General features: G+C 41.8%; 1 protein-coding gene across 3 annotated transcripts in view; it reads left to right on the forward strand.

Moving 5' to 3' along the window:
- Positions 1–11,318, forward strand: part of cnih3 (cornichon family AMPA receptor auxiliary protein 3) — a 100,702-nt gene extending 89,384 nt beyond the window's left edge. For all 3 annotated transcript variants that reach the window (XM_034075497.2, XM_071201938.1, XM_071201939.1), the window contains one exon: positions 8,469–11,318. The gene's annotated coding sequence lies outside the window, so the exon portion shown is untranslated. The remainder of the gene's footprint in view (positions 1–8,468) is intronic.
- The last annotated feature ends 1,040 nt before the right edge of the window (positions 11,319–12,358 follow it).

Raw genomic sequence — 12,358 nt, forward strand, 5'->3', positions numbered from 1 at the left:
TTGTTTATTAATAACAACTTTTTTTACCGTCATATAGTATTTTATACCGGTTTACTTTATTCTCTTATTTTTTTATAACTATAATGATCATATAAAGATGTGCCTTCACCTCACTGGTGGTAGAAAAAGCTTCTTATTCGTTAGCATAGCTAGCTAATCAGATGCTAATAACAACAGTTATTGACTGTATGATCAGTATGACAGATGAACAGATCGGCACTGGGCTTTCAACTAAAGACACAGCCACACAAAACTGCAGCATGTGTACGGCTCCTTATGGGTACTGCAATTTTTGGAAGTGCCGGAGCGACTTTCTGGTGCGCTCTGTCAGAACTGCACCCCTGTCAGACGAGACATACGTGATGACACGTTAGGCTCGTGTTGTGTTCAAGGACCCTGACCTTGGCCAGGAAAAACAGGCACTCGCTTGTTTAATTATTTTGCTGTCTAGATTTCTTCATTTTTTTTCTTTTTTGCGTGTGTTTATAAATTACCTCGAGGGCCGTACCAAATGTTCTCGCGGCCCGGGGGCCGGAGGTTCCCCAGCCCTGGTTTACATGCATAAAAACCTTCATAACACACAAGGGGACGGGTAATAACCGGAAAAGCATGACATGGGCCCTTTAATATTTTTTTCATCAAATATATCATATTAAAAAAATAATTCAATAACGTGCTGTCAGCCGAATTAGTGTTGATACTGCAAGGAGACGTATTGTGTGAAGAGAAATTGAAGATGTTGTTTAATTGCTGATATATTTATTTATTTACTTATTCTAGAAGTCTTCTCATCAGGGCTCTATAAATATAGAACTACGGCAGATGTGTAATATGTAATGCAGCCGAACCGTGTATTACAATGCTGTTATGTGATGACTTCCAAAGAGAAAAGCAAGTACACTCGGAATAAAGTATTATTATTATTTTTTTTTTGGATTTCATATCACATTAACATCATATCCCAATGTGCATTGCGGCTAAACAATCCAATCACCGAGCTTAAACCATAGCTGAGAAAATTCAGTTCCTGACGGACGCCAAAAAAGCCAGAGATTATAGAATTAAACAAACAAATAAAAACAAGGATAATTGTGTGTTATTGTTGAGTAAATAACAGTGTGTTATTTAGAAAAGAATAACAAATTAGAAGCAAAAAAAGATTTAAAAAGTACAGATTTCAGTATTCTGAGGCTCTGAGCCCCATTTATTTTCCTCAAGGCCGGCAAAAAAAGTCCGACATTATACGATTTAAAATAAAAAACAATAATCGTGGCTTGATATTGAGTAAGAACATGTTTTTACCAAACATATACCAATAGAAATACATTGCTTTTAAAATCATTCTGTGTGACATGAAAAAAGGGGAAAATCGTGTTGGTGAACACGAATCAATATAATAAATGTCGTGAATATAACACGAAATGCCGTGAGACTGGGTTGGCTATCAGTATCAGTGTTAGCATGTTAGCATGCTATCATGAGGATTTAGCTCATTGCAGCATTCTAAAGATAGTGCACAAATGATGTAAGTACAGAAAGCATATATACACTTTTTGCTTTCCATCCCCAAGGCCAAACTCCGGAGCTTCGGGGACAGAGCCTTCTCTGTGGCAGCCCCAAAGCTCTGTAACTCTCTCCCCCAAGACCTCAGTGAGTCTGAGGCTGAAGTAGAATAGTCCATTTAGCTTAGGAACCTTCCTAAAGGAGTGAAATGACCCGGAAGTCCCTCAGTGGCAGCCATGATAAGTGCCGTTCGAATTCTCTAGAATGATGAGAATGATAGGAAAGGAGGTTTCAAACTTCCTTTATAACCTCCTTTAGCTTAGGAACCACTGGACCTCCCTCACCGACAGGAGAAGCGAAAATTCTGCCCCACAATGCCTTGCAGCCGCAGCATTTGCCGTCACTCAACAGTCGGCCGTTCACGGAAACAACCGATTATGACCGACAAATGATATCATGAAAGTTACGGTGCTTATTAAGCATTTTAAAACATAGGTGGTAAGTTGCCAAAGTGCTTTGTTTTGAACGTTCATCAGTATTATAATCAAAAAGAGAAATATGAACGTTAGTTTTTACTGAAATTATCAAATAAAGTCAACATTTCACAGTCTTTACTGAGCTGTGTGGGGTTTGTTCAACTTTTAAAAGATGTTTGAATGGTGATATACACACTGATAGGTGTTAAGGACTAACGTTTATAATAAATACATCTGTATTGATTTTAAGATCTTTAGTTCATACAATCATACGTATTGGGATCATTGGTATTAATGTGCACCGGAGGGAGAGGGTGACGAGCATAAGTTTCACTTTCCTTTTTTATTTCAATTCCAACTTTGGTCATGAAGAATATGTTTCTCTGTTGTCCACATTCATAAAGCAAAGCAGCAGCATCAGAGCACGGAGCAGAGTCTCTAGATGAGTTTACAGTAGTCCCTCGTTCTTATTAAACATCCATGTTGTAGTCCGCTGTATAGAAAACTGTAGTTTCCATGGTTTCCCCACAGCAGCAGACGCACATTCATGACGTCCGCTGGCGCATCATAAACACGTGGGATAGTGAAAGTGCATTCGGATTCTCTAAAGTACCGCAGTCTCTTCTCCAAAGTCCTTTTGAATTCTCCTGTCCACTATCCCTTAACCCCGTGACGTTTCACTCAGAGGTCAAGGAATAGACGATAGGGTTAGAACTTAGGAGCTGATCTTTGGACTATTCGACTGCAGCCTGAGTCCCTCACCCTGTTCCAGTCCCGCCTCAAAACTCACCTCTTCAACTCTGTATATCCATAACCCCCCCCCTTCTCAACCAACTTCCTCCTGACTGCTTTTCTGTTTTGTTTTGTTTGTCTACCCTCCCTCCCAAATGTAAAGCGTCTTTGGGTTCAAGAAAAGCACTATAGAAATATAATGTATTATTATTATTATTATTAGGTAGCTCTTTCCTGGAGCGTCAGCTTCAGCGTCAGACAGCCGAAGACTGACAAAGAGTTCTGCTGGAGTCCCGAGCAAAGAGGAGGCAAATCCTACTCTGATTGAGATAATTACCGCATGGTGTCTTATTTTCTTTTCTTTACTTTTCTAGCCCCTCTTGCTAAAAACATGTGTATTTTCTCCATTCCTGTTCATGTGTCTTCTCGCAATTATCACTGGCCCCGTGTATCTCCTAATCGCTATAACCGGCCTGCTCTCGTCTATCCCACGTGCTCCACTGAGATCCAACATCTAGTTTCAGGCGGCCTGTTGAACTGCCAGTCAGCTGTTCCTAAGGCTGACTTCATCTCTGGCTACGCCTCCCTGCAGACCCTGGATTTCCTTGCTCTCACTGAGACCTGGATTACTCCATTCAACACTTCCACCCTAGCAGCTCTCTCCACAGCATATTCCTTCTCCCATACACCCAGACCCACTGGCAGAGGAGGTGACACTGGTCTCCTGCTCTCTCCCAAATGGAGCTTTTCCCTCTTCAAGCTACCTAACTTCACTCCTTCCACCTTTGAATTCCATGCCGTCACAGTAACCCATCCTATACAACTAACCATTGTTGTTCTCTACCGTCCACCAGGCGCCTTGGAGGAATTAGATCATCTCCTCTCACACATCCCTGAAACTGGCCCTCCCGCTGTACTTCTCGGAGACTTCAACCTCCAGACAGAGAAGACATCTGAACTAACATCTCTGTTAACCGCCTTTGCTTTCTCACTGTCTCCGTCCCCACCAACTCATAAAGCTGTCCTTGATCTCATATTCTCAAGGAATAACCTAACCTCTCTGTAAACCCGCTCCACACATCCGATCACTTCTTCATTTCATTCTCTCTACCCCTTTCCAAACATAACAAACTAATCTCTTCTCATCCTGCACCTGTCCACCGTAACCTTCGTTCCCTCTCCCCCTCTACCTTTGCCTCATCGGTGCTCTCAGCCCTCCCTTCCTCTGACTCGTTCCAACTCCTGCCTCCAAACTCTGCTGCAGAAACTCTCCTCTCTACTCTCTCATCCTCTCTGGACTCTCTCTGTCCTCTCACATCTTGGCAGGCTCGTCAGTCCCCTCCTGCTCCCTGGCTAAATGACGCACTGCGTGCTAATATAACCGTCCTTCGGGCAGCAGAGCGGAAACGGTGGAAATACAAACACCGCAACGACCTCCTAACCTATCAGGCTCTCCTCTCCTCTTTCTCTGCTTCGATCTCTCAGGCAAAAAGCTCTTTCTTTCAAGATAAGATCCAATCTTCCTATTCCAATCCCAAAAAACTATTTTCCATCTTCTCCACCCTCTTGGACCCTCCCAAAGCCCCTCGTCACTTCTGTCAAGCGACTTTGTTAACCACTTTGAAAAAAAGGTTGATGATATTCGCTCTTCTTTTTCTGACTCACCTTTACTCACCGATGGGTCACAAGACCCTCCTTCCACCCGCACACTAACCTCCTTTTCCCCTCTCTCTCCAAGTGAGGTTCTTACCCTCATTACCTCTGCCCTCCCTACCACCTGTCCTCTGGACCCTATCCCTTCAAACCTCCTTCAGACTATCGCTCCTGATATTCTACCATTTCTCACCCATTTCATCAACACTTCTCTAACTGCTGGTCACTTTCCAAACAGTCTCAAGGAGGCAAGAGTAAACCCTCTCCTGAAGAAACCCACTCTCAACCCGTCTGATGTTATAAACTACAGGCCTGTCTCTCTCCTCCCGTTCCTGTCTAAAACACTTGAACGCGCTGTCTTTAAACAACTCTCCTGCTATCTCCATCAGAACAACCTTCTGGATCCGCACCAGTCTGGTTTCAAGGCAGGTCACTCCACAGAAACTGCCCTCGTTGCTGTCACTGAGGAACTGCACACTGCTAAAGCAGCCTCCCTCTCCTCTGTCATCATCCTGTTGGACCTGTCTGCTGCATTCGACACGGTGAACCATCAGATCCTCCTTCACACTCTCCAAGAACTTGGAGTTTCAGGCTCTGCACTTTCCCTCCTCACCTCATACCTCAAAGACCGCACCTACAGGGTAACTTGGAGAGGGTCAGAGTCCGACCCTTGTCAATTAACTACAGGGGTCCCTCAGGGCTCTGTTATTGGTCCCCTCCTCTTCTCCCTGTACACAAACTGGCTCGGATCTGTCATTAGCCCGCATGGTTTTTCATACCACTGCTACGCTGACGACACCCAATTAATTCTGTCCTTTCCCCGCTCAGAGACCCAGGTCGTCGCACGCATCTCTGCTTGTCTAGCTGACATCTCTCAGTGGATGTCTGGTCATCATCTCAAGCTCAACCTTGACAAAACTGAAGTGCTTTTCCTTCCGGGAAAAGATTGTCCCACTCTTGACCTGACCATCAACATCGGCACCTCTGTTGTTTCCCCAACTCAGACTGCAAGGAATCTGGGTGTTATCCTAGATAACAACCTGTCCTTCACTGCAAACATCGCTGCTACAACCCGCTGCTGCAGATACACGCTTTACAACATCAGGAGGATGCGTCCCCAGCTGACCCAGAAAGCCACGCAGCTTCTGGTCCAGGCTCTCGTCACCTCACGCCTAGACTACTGCAACTCCCTCCTGGCTGGTCTACCTGCATGTGCCATCCGACCTCTGCAGCTCATCCAGAATGCAGCGGCTCGTCTGGTCTTCAACCTTCCTAAATGTTCCCACACCACACCGCTCCTCCGCTCCCTTCACTGGCTTCCGGTAACTGCTAGAATCCACTTCAAGACCCTGGTACTTGCGTACCATGCTGCGAATGGATCTGGCCCTTCCTACATCCAGGACATGGTTAAACTGTATACCCCAGCGCGTGCCCTCCGCTCTGCATCAGCCAAACAGCTCGCTGCACCCTCGCTGCGAGGGGGACCCAAGTTCCCATCAGCAGAAACACGTGGGTTTGCTATCCTGGCTCCAAGATGGTGGAATGAGCTCCCCATTGACATCAGGACAGCAGAAAGCTTACACACCTTCCGGCGCAGACTGAAAACTCATCTCTTTCGACTCCACCTCGAGCGACATAATTACTAACAAAGAACTGCTAACAGAGCACTTATATACTAATAAAGGACTGGCTTATCTAAAGCCAGTTGAGTAGCACTTGAAATACTTGGCTCTATGAAACCTGATGTACTTATATGATTCTGTTTTCTTCAAGGTTGTGTCTTCCTGGTCGAATGCACTTATTGTAAATCGCTTTGGATAAAAGCGTCAGCTAAATGCAATACACTGATGGAATACAATAATGATAACAACTACTGATTATATGTAGCCATGCGAAGTAATGTGATGCCATAGAAAGGGGAAAATAATGTATATAATCAAATTTCTTAGACATTAGCCATCCAGAGCAGCATTAAGCAATAAAGAAACATGCTTTAACCAGTAGTATTGCTTTGAGTAAATTGTTATCAGAATATCTGAAATTAAGTCAAATGGTATTATCAAACTTTCAAATTAGCTTACTGTTCAACAACAATTGTATGGAATGGAAGATATATGCAAAATGGATTTTATTTTTCTTCTTTTAGCCTTTGGTGTACGGAAGAAAATCCAAATGTGACAAGTCTTTGAAAAGGAATAATATATTTTTCTGAAGAACGTTATAGCTATTACTAATATAAAAATGTACGGTATGTGCAAAAGCGAAAACAAATACTCAGGAATATTTAGCAAATTAAACAGCTATATTTTCCCCCTTACTGTAAGTGTCAGTTTTCCTCTTTTATGCAGGATCTCATATACAAGTTAATATCTTAGCATACATTATGTTTAGTTAATGTCTAATTAGGCTGCGGAAGTAAAAGAGCTGTAATTTAAAGAGCTACAAGTCCATCTACTAATGATGAAGCCAGTTCTCGGAGGAGGTCAGGTCTCTGAGGAGCCGTTCACTCTTGATCTCTCTCTCCCTCCCCTCTCATATACCCTCTCCCCTCGTCCTCTCTACCCATGAATACTTGTGAGTCAACAGAATACATTTGCAGGCTCCTCAGCAGCAGAGATTATCAGAGGAGTTAAGAGCGCGGAACGTCCTCAGGGATGAATACAAACGTTTGGAATCATCAGTTACTGTCAGTGAAGTGCTGATCTGTTCTTGTCAAGTCTCAGCTCAGTGACACAAGTGTTGGATCCCCAATCTGTGCTTTAGGCTGTTGGTAATTGTTTCATGCAGTCCTGCAATCAATCTCTTTTTCAGGTTAACTTCACAGTCTGTGTTATTAGTAATACAAAAACAACAGTATTATATTGACCTCATTAGGAACTAAGCTCATCTCTGTCAATGGCTGGTAAAACAATTATATATTGGTCACTTTGCAGCAATGTGTGCTTCACAGCTTGCTTTGCACATGCTCATTGCATTACATCATGTTCATCAGCTTTTTCTTTGCATTCAGTGTCAACTTTTCCACAGTGACAGTCTTTCAGGGTTTTCCTTGTTTGTTTTTTTTATAGAGGAACATAAATGTCCTTTTTAAATAAACATTGGCATTCAATTATAGGCTGAGGTATGGAGCGGCAGTATATCATGTCATTAAAATACCTTTATCAGCTGTGATCGACACGTTAACGCATTAGTCATAATTCAGTCATTTAATATAAGATTCTGAAATGGGGGGTTGAGTAGTACTAGTCCTTTTGTACTTTTACTTAAGTAAGATGTTGAATGCAGGGCTTTGACTTGTATTTTTCCAATTTAGTACTGCTACATTTACGTAAGTTTCAAATCTGATTACTTCTTCCATCGGATGTTATTGTTTCATTAGTACTCTTAAACTAACCCAACAAACACAGCAGCCCCCTGATCTAGAGGACGAAGCAGCATTACTCTGAAAATGCAGATCATGACAGAAAAGCTTTAAAGTAAAATCAAATATAATAGTTTGCTGTCAGCAGCTAAGATAAATAAGTCTGTTTCGGAGTTTCGAACTTCGAAGAATCTCTCTCTCTCTCTCTCTCTCTCTCTCTCTCTCTTCTCTCTCTCTCTCCTCTCTCTCTCTCTCTCTCTCTCTCTCTCTCTCTCTCTCCTCTCTCTCCTCTCTCTCTCTCTCCTCTCTCTCTCTCTCTCTCTCTGTCAGCAGCTAAGATAAATAAGTCTGCTCCGGAGTTTCGAACTTCTAAGGACATAAACAGACATTCCGTTAAATCTGAGCCCGCAGTGTTGAGATGAATCAACAGGAATACTAGCTATGGATCAATGAAATGTTTGAACACACACACACACACACACACACACACACACACACACACACACACACACACACACACACACACACACACACACACACACACACACACACACACACACACACACACACACACACACACACACACACACACACACACACACACACACACAGTCGTCAAGTGTTTTAATCTTAATTTAGATTGTGAGATTATTTTAATTGTTAATTACCACTTTGTCCCCTTCTGTCTGCTTGAGCGTTTATTTACTTGGCATTTCCTGTTTGTTCTTCTTCTTGTGTTTCAGTATGATCTACTCCTTGGTTACCTCAACATAACAACTGATTTATCAGCAACTGGAGAGATGGGAAAACGCCTCTGGAAATACAGACCACCACTGTTTCGGTCTACAATCGAAAGACAGAAAATAGAAGATAGAAAAATGTTTTTTGCTGCAAAGCCAAACAATGAACTCAATGGGGGCGAAGCTTTTTCTCTGCTTTGTCCCCTTAAGAAGGAAGGTTTCATGCTTGTCTGTAAATAAAAACTGAAGTCTTGTTTACAGTTAGACCGGTCGTAGCTAGACCCAAGTAAATCACTGCCTGGCCAACATTTTGAACCAAACATCCACACACATCCACAGCCTCCTCTGAAGTGGTACCGTACATACTGTAAAGTTGCAGCGCTGGTAGCCCCAGAGGATACAGAGCACAGTAGCGTTTGCACAGTTTGTCTCAGGCACAGCATGGTGAAGCAATGTCCGGCCCAGCACGGCTCACCCCCCCTCAGTCATCCCCTCTCGACGCCTCGCCAACCGTAGCTTCACTGGTGAGTCAGAAACTAGGGACACATGGACGACTGCATGGACAGATAACACTGTACATAAAGCAGAACGCTTTGGTTGGAAACACACGAGTAGACGATATTTTCCACTGAATGGCACACACTGTCTATGGCCTGTGGGTTTTTCTTTCTAACATTATGTGAATGGCTTTTGTGACGTGTGCATTTTGGTGTATTATTTATCTAAAGGCATTTCTAATAGAAGCAAAAGGTATCCTATACAGCAAATGCCTTCTTCGTGTCATCCTAGTGTTGTTCTATTGTGGGAAAACGTTTCTAAAACTTAAAAGCTAACACCTGTCCAATTTTTTGATAGTAGAGGAGCACATATTCTTTGCAAAAATAGTCTTGCACAATATTTGCAATATTTGGCTATATATATATATATAAATATATAATAGAGATACATTATGATAGTCTAGCCACACAGGTGAAGGTCTTCCAATATGTAAATAATTATCCAGCCCTGTTTGAATGTGGGGAGAAAATGTGAATCTTTTTTAGCTCGATTTACACCATGGACCAACATGTTTATCTTTCAGTATTGAAATACATTTATTATCTATTTGTGAGATACTGATGGTTTTCCTCCTTTATCTACCTTAAATGAAATATGATATTCTAATATAACCACACCATGATAAGGGCCTGTGTCCACACACCTTTTTTCTGGCAGAGCCTCCTCCCTGCATTTTAAAAATAAAAAAAGTTCTTAGCGTTCTTCTGTGGCAACGATATCTTGACAACGTAGCACGACTAGCATCGCCCATTTGTATTTTATTATCTGTAAGTGCTTATATATATGTGTTTCATATTGTTTTCTCCATAAAGTGGTGCAGTGAGGATGTTTTTCTGTTAGCACCTGGAAGTTAGCATTGCATGTGCTCCCTTGAGAAAAACCAATTGGATATCCCCATTTTATTTGGGTATAATGCAAGAAGTAAATATTGTGGCCAACACACGTTTATAATAATGTTTTGTTCACCAGGATAATTTCCACATTATAACACCACTTTGAGATTTTTGAAGCATAAATACAGTCGGCAGAAGTTAAAAACTACTTCCTTGTTGCATGGCATCACCACCGCTAAGCTAAAGGCTGCTCATCATGTTTAGCGTGATGACATTTAGTAGTCTTATTTAGTCCCTTGTTACAGTAGCAACTGCTTTTTTTATGACATGTAGAAGCTTCGGATATTCAAGAGTGGAGTATTTACTTAAATATTTCATGTCTTAGAACATAACGTACAAATCTCTTCAGCTTGTGTTTATGACAGACCTTATATTAGACTTCTAACCACAACAAAAAACATTGATTTCTAGACGAGGGAACCGGAAGTGGAAACCTGCTAAGTCTTTTCCAGTTCGACATTGAACAGTTGAAACACTTAACCCTCGAAGCGTTCGTAGCGGCCGCACACACGGCGGACAATCAGGAAAAAACGCTTTTTCACGAGGCGTTGCATGCAATGGCAAACTCTCACTACCTTAAAGGTGGGGTAGGTACATTTCAGAAACCGGCTCGAGATACACTTTTTGTTATATTCCATGGAATGCTCTTAACATCCCGATAGCAAAGAATATCTTAAGTGTTTTGACAAAAAATCCATAAAAATAATTCATCTGTAGAAGCCGTAATACTGTAAAAAGTACAACCAATCCGATTGGATGGCCTACCTGCCTGTCAGCCTTCCATCGAGGCACAAACTTATCTCGTGCCCTCATTGGAGGGGCTCTATAAGGAAGTGGCAGATTTTCTCCGGTTGTGTATTTTCAAATGCTAGCGATCTCGAGCCGGTTTCTCAAACTTACCTACCCCACCTTTAATAGAAACATTTGGAAAAGATGCAGGCGCTCAGAAAAAGACACTCTGTGGACACAGGCCCTAAGACAGCATGTGTAGTAAAGATGAAGTTGCCAAAAGGTACGAGCATTGATCCGTCTTTCTCTGTGTTTGAATAAAAGCAACTGTAGCAGGGGATACATGAGATCTGTCTGAGTATATTGAGGAATAACTGTTTGATGAAAGTACCTCAGAGGACAAACTCACCTACAGATCATCATCCCCGCAGCTGGAACACATTCAGAGTCTGGCTCAGAGACACCTCGGCAGGGCAGGAGCTTGAACCTGAATCTCCCATGTGTAGCACAGTTTTCTAACTACCAGGCCACTCTGTAGATCTTCACCATCATCTTCACCCAATGAGCTCACTTTGTAAACTGCCCTTCAAAGAGCAGAAAGGAATGCCCAGTTCTTGTTGTTTTCTCTTATTCTAATTCAAGCATTTTCTATCCTTATTGTGTATGTGACCGACCGAGTTGAATTTAGATATTGTTTATGAAATAAAGTATTTTAAAATCAAATGGGGTTTTCATTTTTCAACATACCCACTTGTCATACTATTGCATATTGTGTTCCAATATGTTCCTTGAGCAAGAAATGCATAAAACAACATGTGGAAGCAACGAAAGAAGAAGGTGGGGGTAGATTTGACTGATAATGCATAATTGGCTATAGCTGTCAGCGTAAAAAATAATGAACGCAAATAGACCACATTACCAAGTTTCACCGCAACTTCCTCTCGTAATTCCTGCGTGGATGTTTACCAAGAAACGCATGTCAGCAAAAAGGCGATGCAGTATTATATTGACCTCATTAGGAACTAAGCTCATCTCTGTCAATGGCTGGTAAAACAATTATATATTGGTCACTTTGCAGCAATGTGTGCTTCCCAGCTTGCTTTGCACATGCTCATTGCATTACATCATGTTCATCAGCTTTTTCTTTGCATTCAGTGTCAACTTTTCCACAGTGACAGTCTTTCAGGGTTTTCCTTGTTCGTTTTTTTTATAGAGGAACATAAAATGTCCTTTTTAAATAAACATTGGCATTCAATTATAGGCTGAGGTATGGAGCGGCAGTATATCATGTCATTAAAATACCTTTATCAGCTGTGATCGACACGTTAACGCATTAGTCATAATTCAGTCATTTAATATAAGATTCTGAAATGGGGGGTTGAGTAGTACTAGTCCTTTTGTACTTTTACTTAAGTAAGATGTTGAATGCAGGGCTTTGACTTGTATTTTTCCAATTTAGTACTGCTACATTTACGTAAGTTTCAAATCTGATTACTTCTTCCATCGGATGTTATTGTTTCATTAGTACTCTTAAACTAACCCAACAGCCCCCTGATCTAGAGGACGAAGCAGCATTACTCTGAAAATGCAGATCATGACAGAAAAGCTTTAAAGGAAAATCAAATATAATAGTTTGCTGTCAGCAGCTAAGATAAATAAGTCTGCTCCGGAGTTTCGAACTTCTAAGGACATAAACAGACATTCTGTTAAATC

The sequence above is a fragment of the Pseudochaenichthys georgianus genome, chromosome 24 (genome assembly GCF_902827115.2).
Source record: "Pseudochaenichthys georgianus chromosome 24, fPseGeo1.2, whole genome shotgun sequence".
NCBI lineage: Eukaryota > Metazoa > Chordata > Actinopteri > Perciformes > Channichthyidae > Pseudochaenichthys > Pseudochaenichthys georgianus.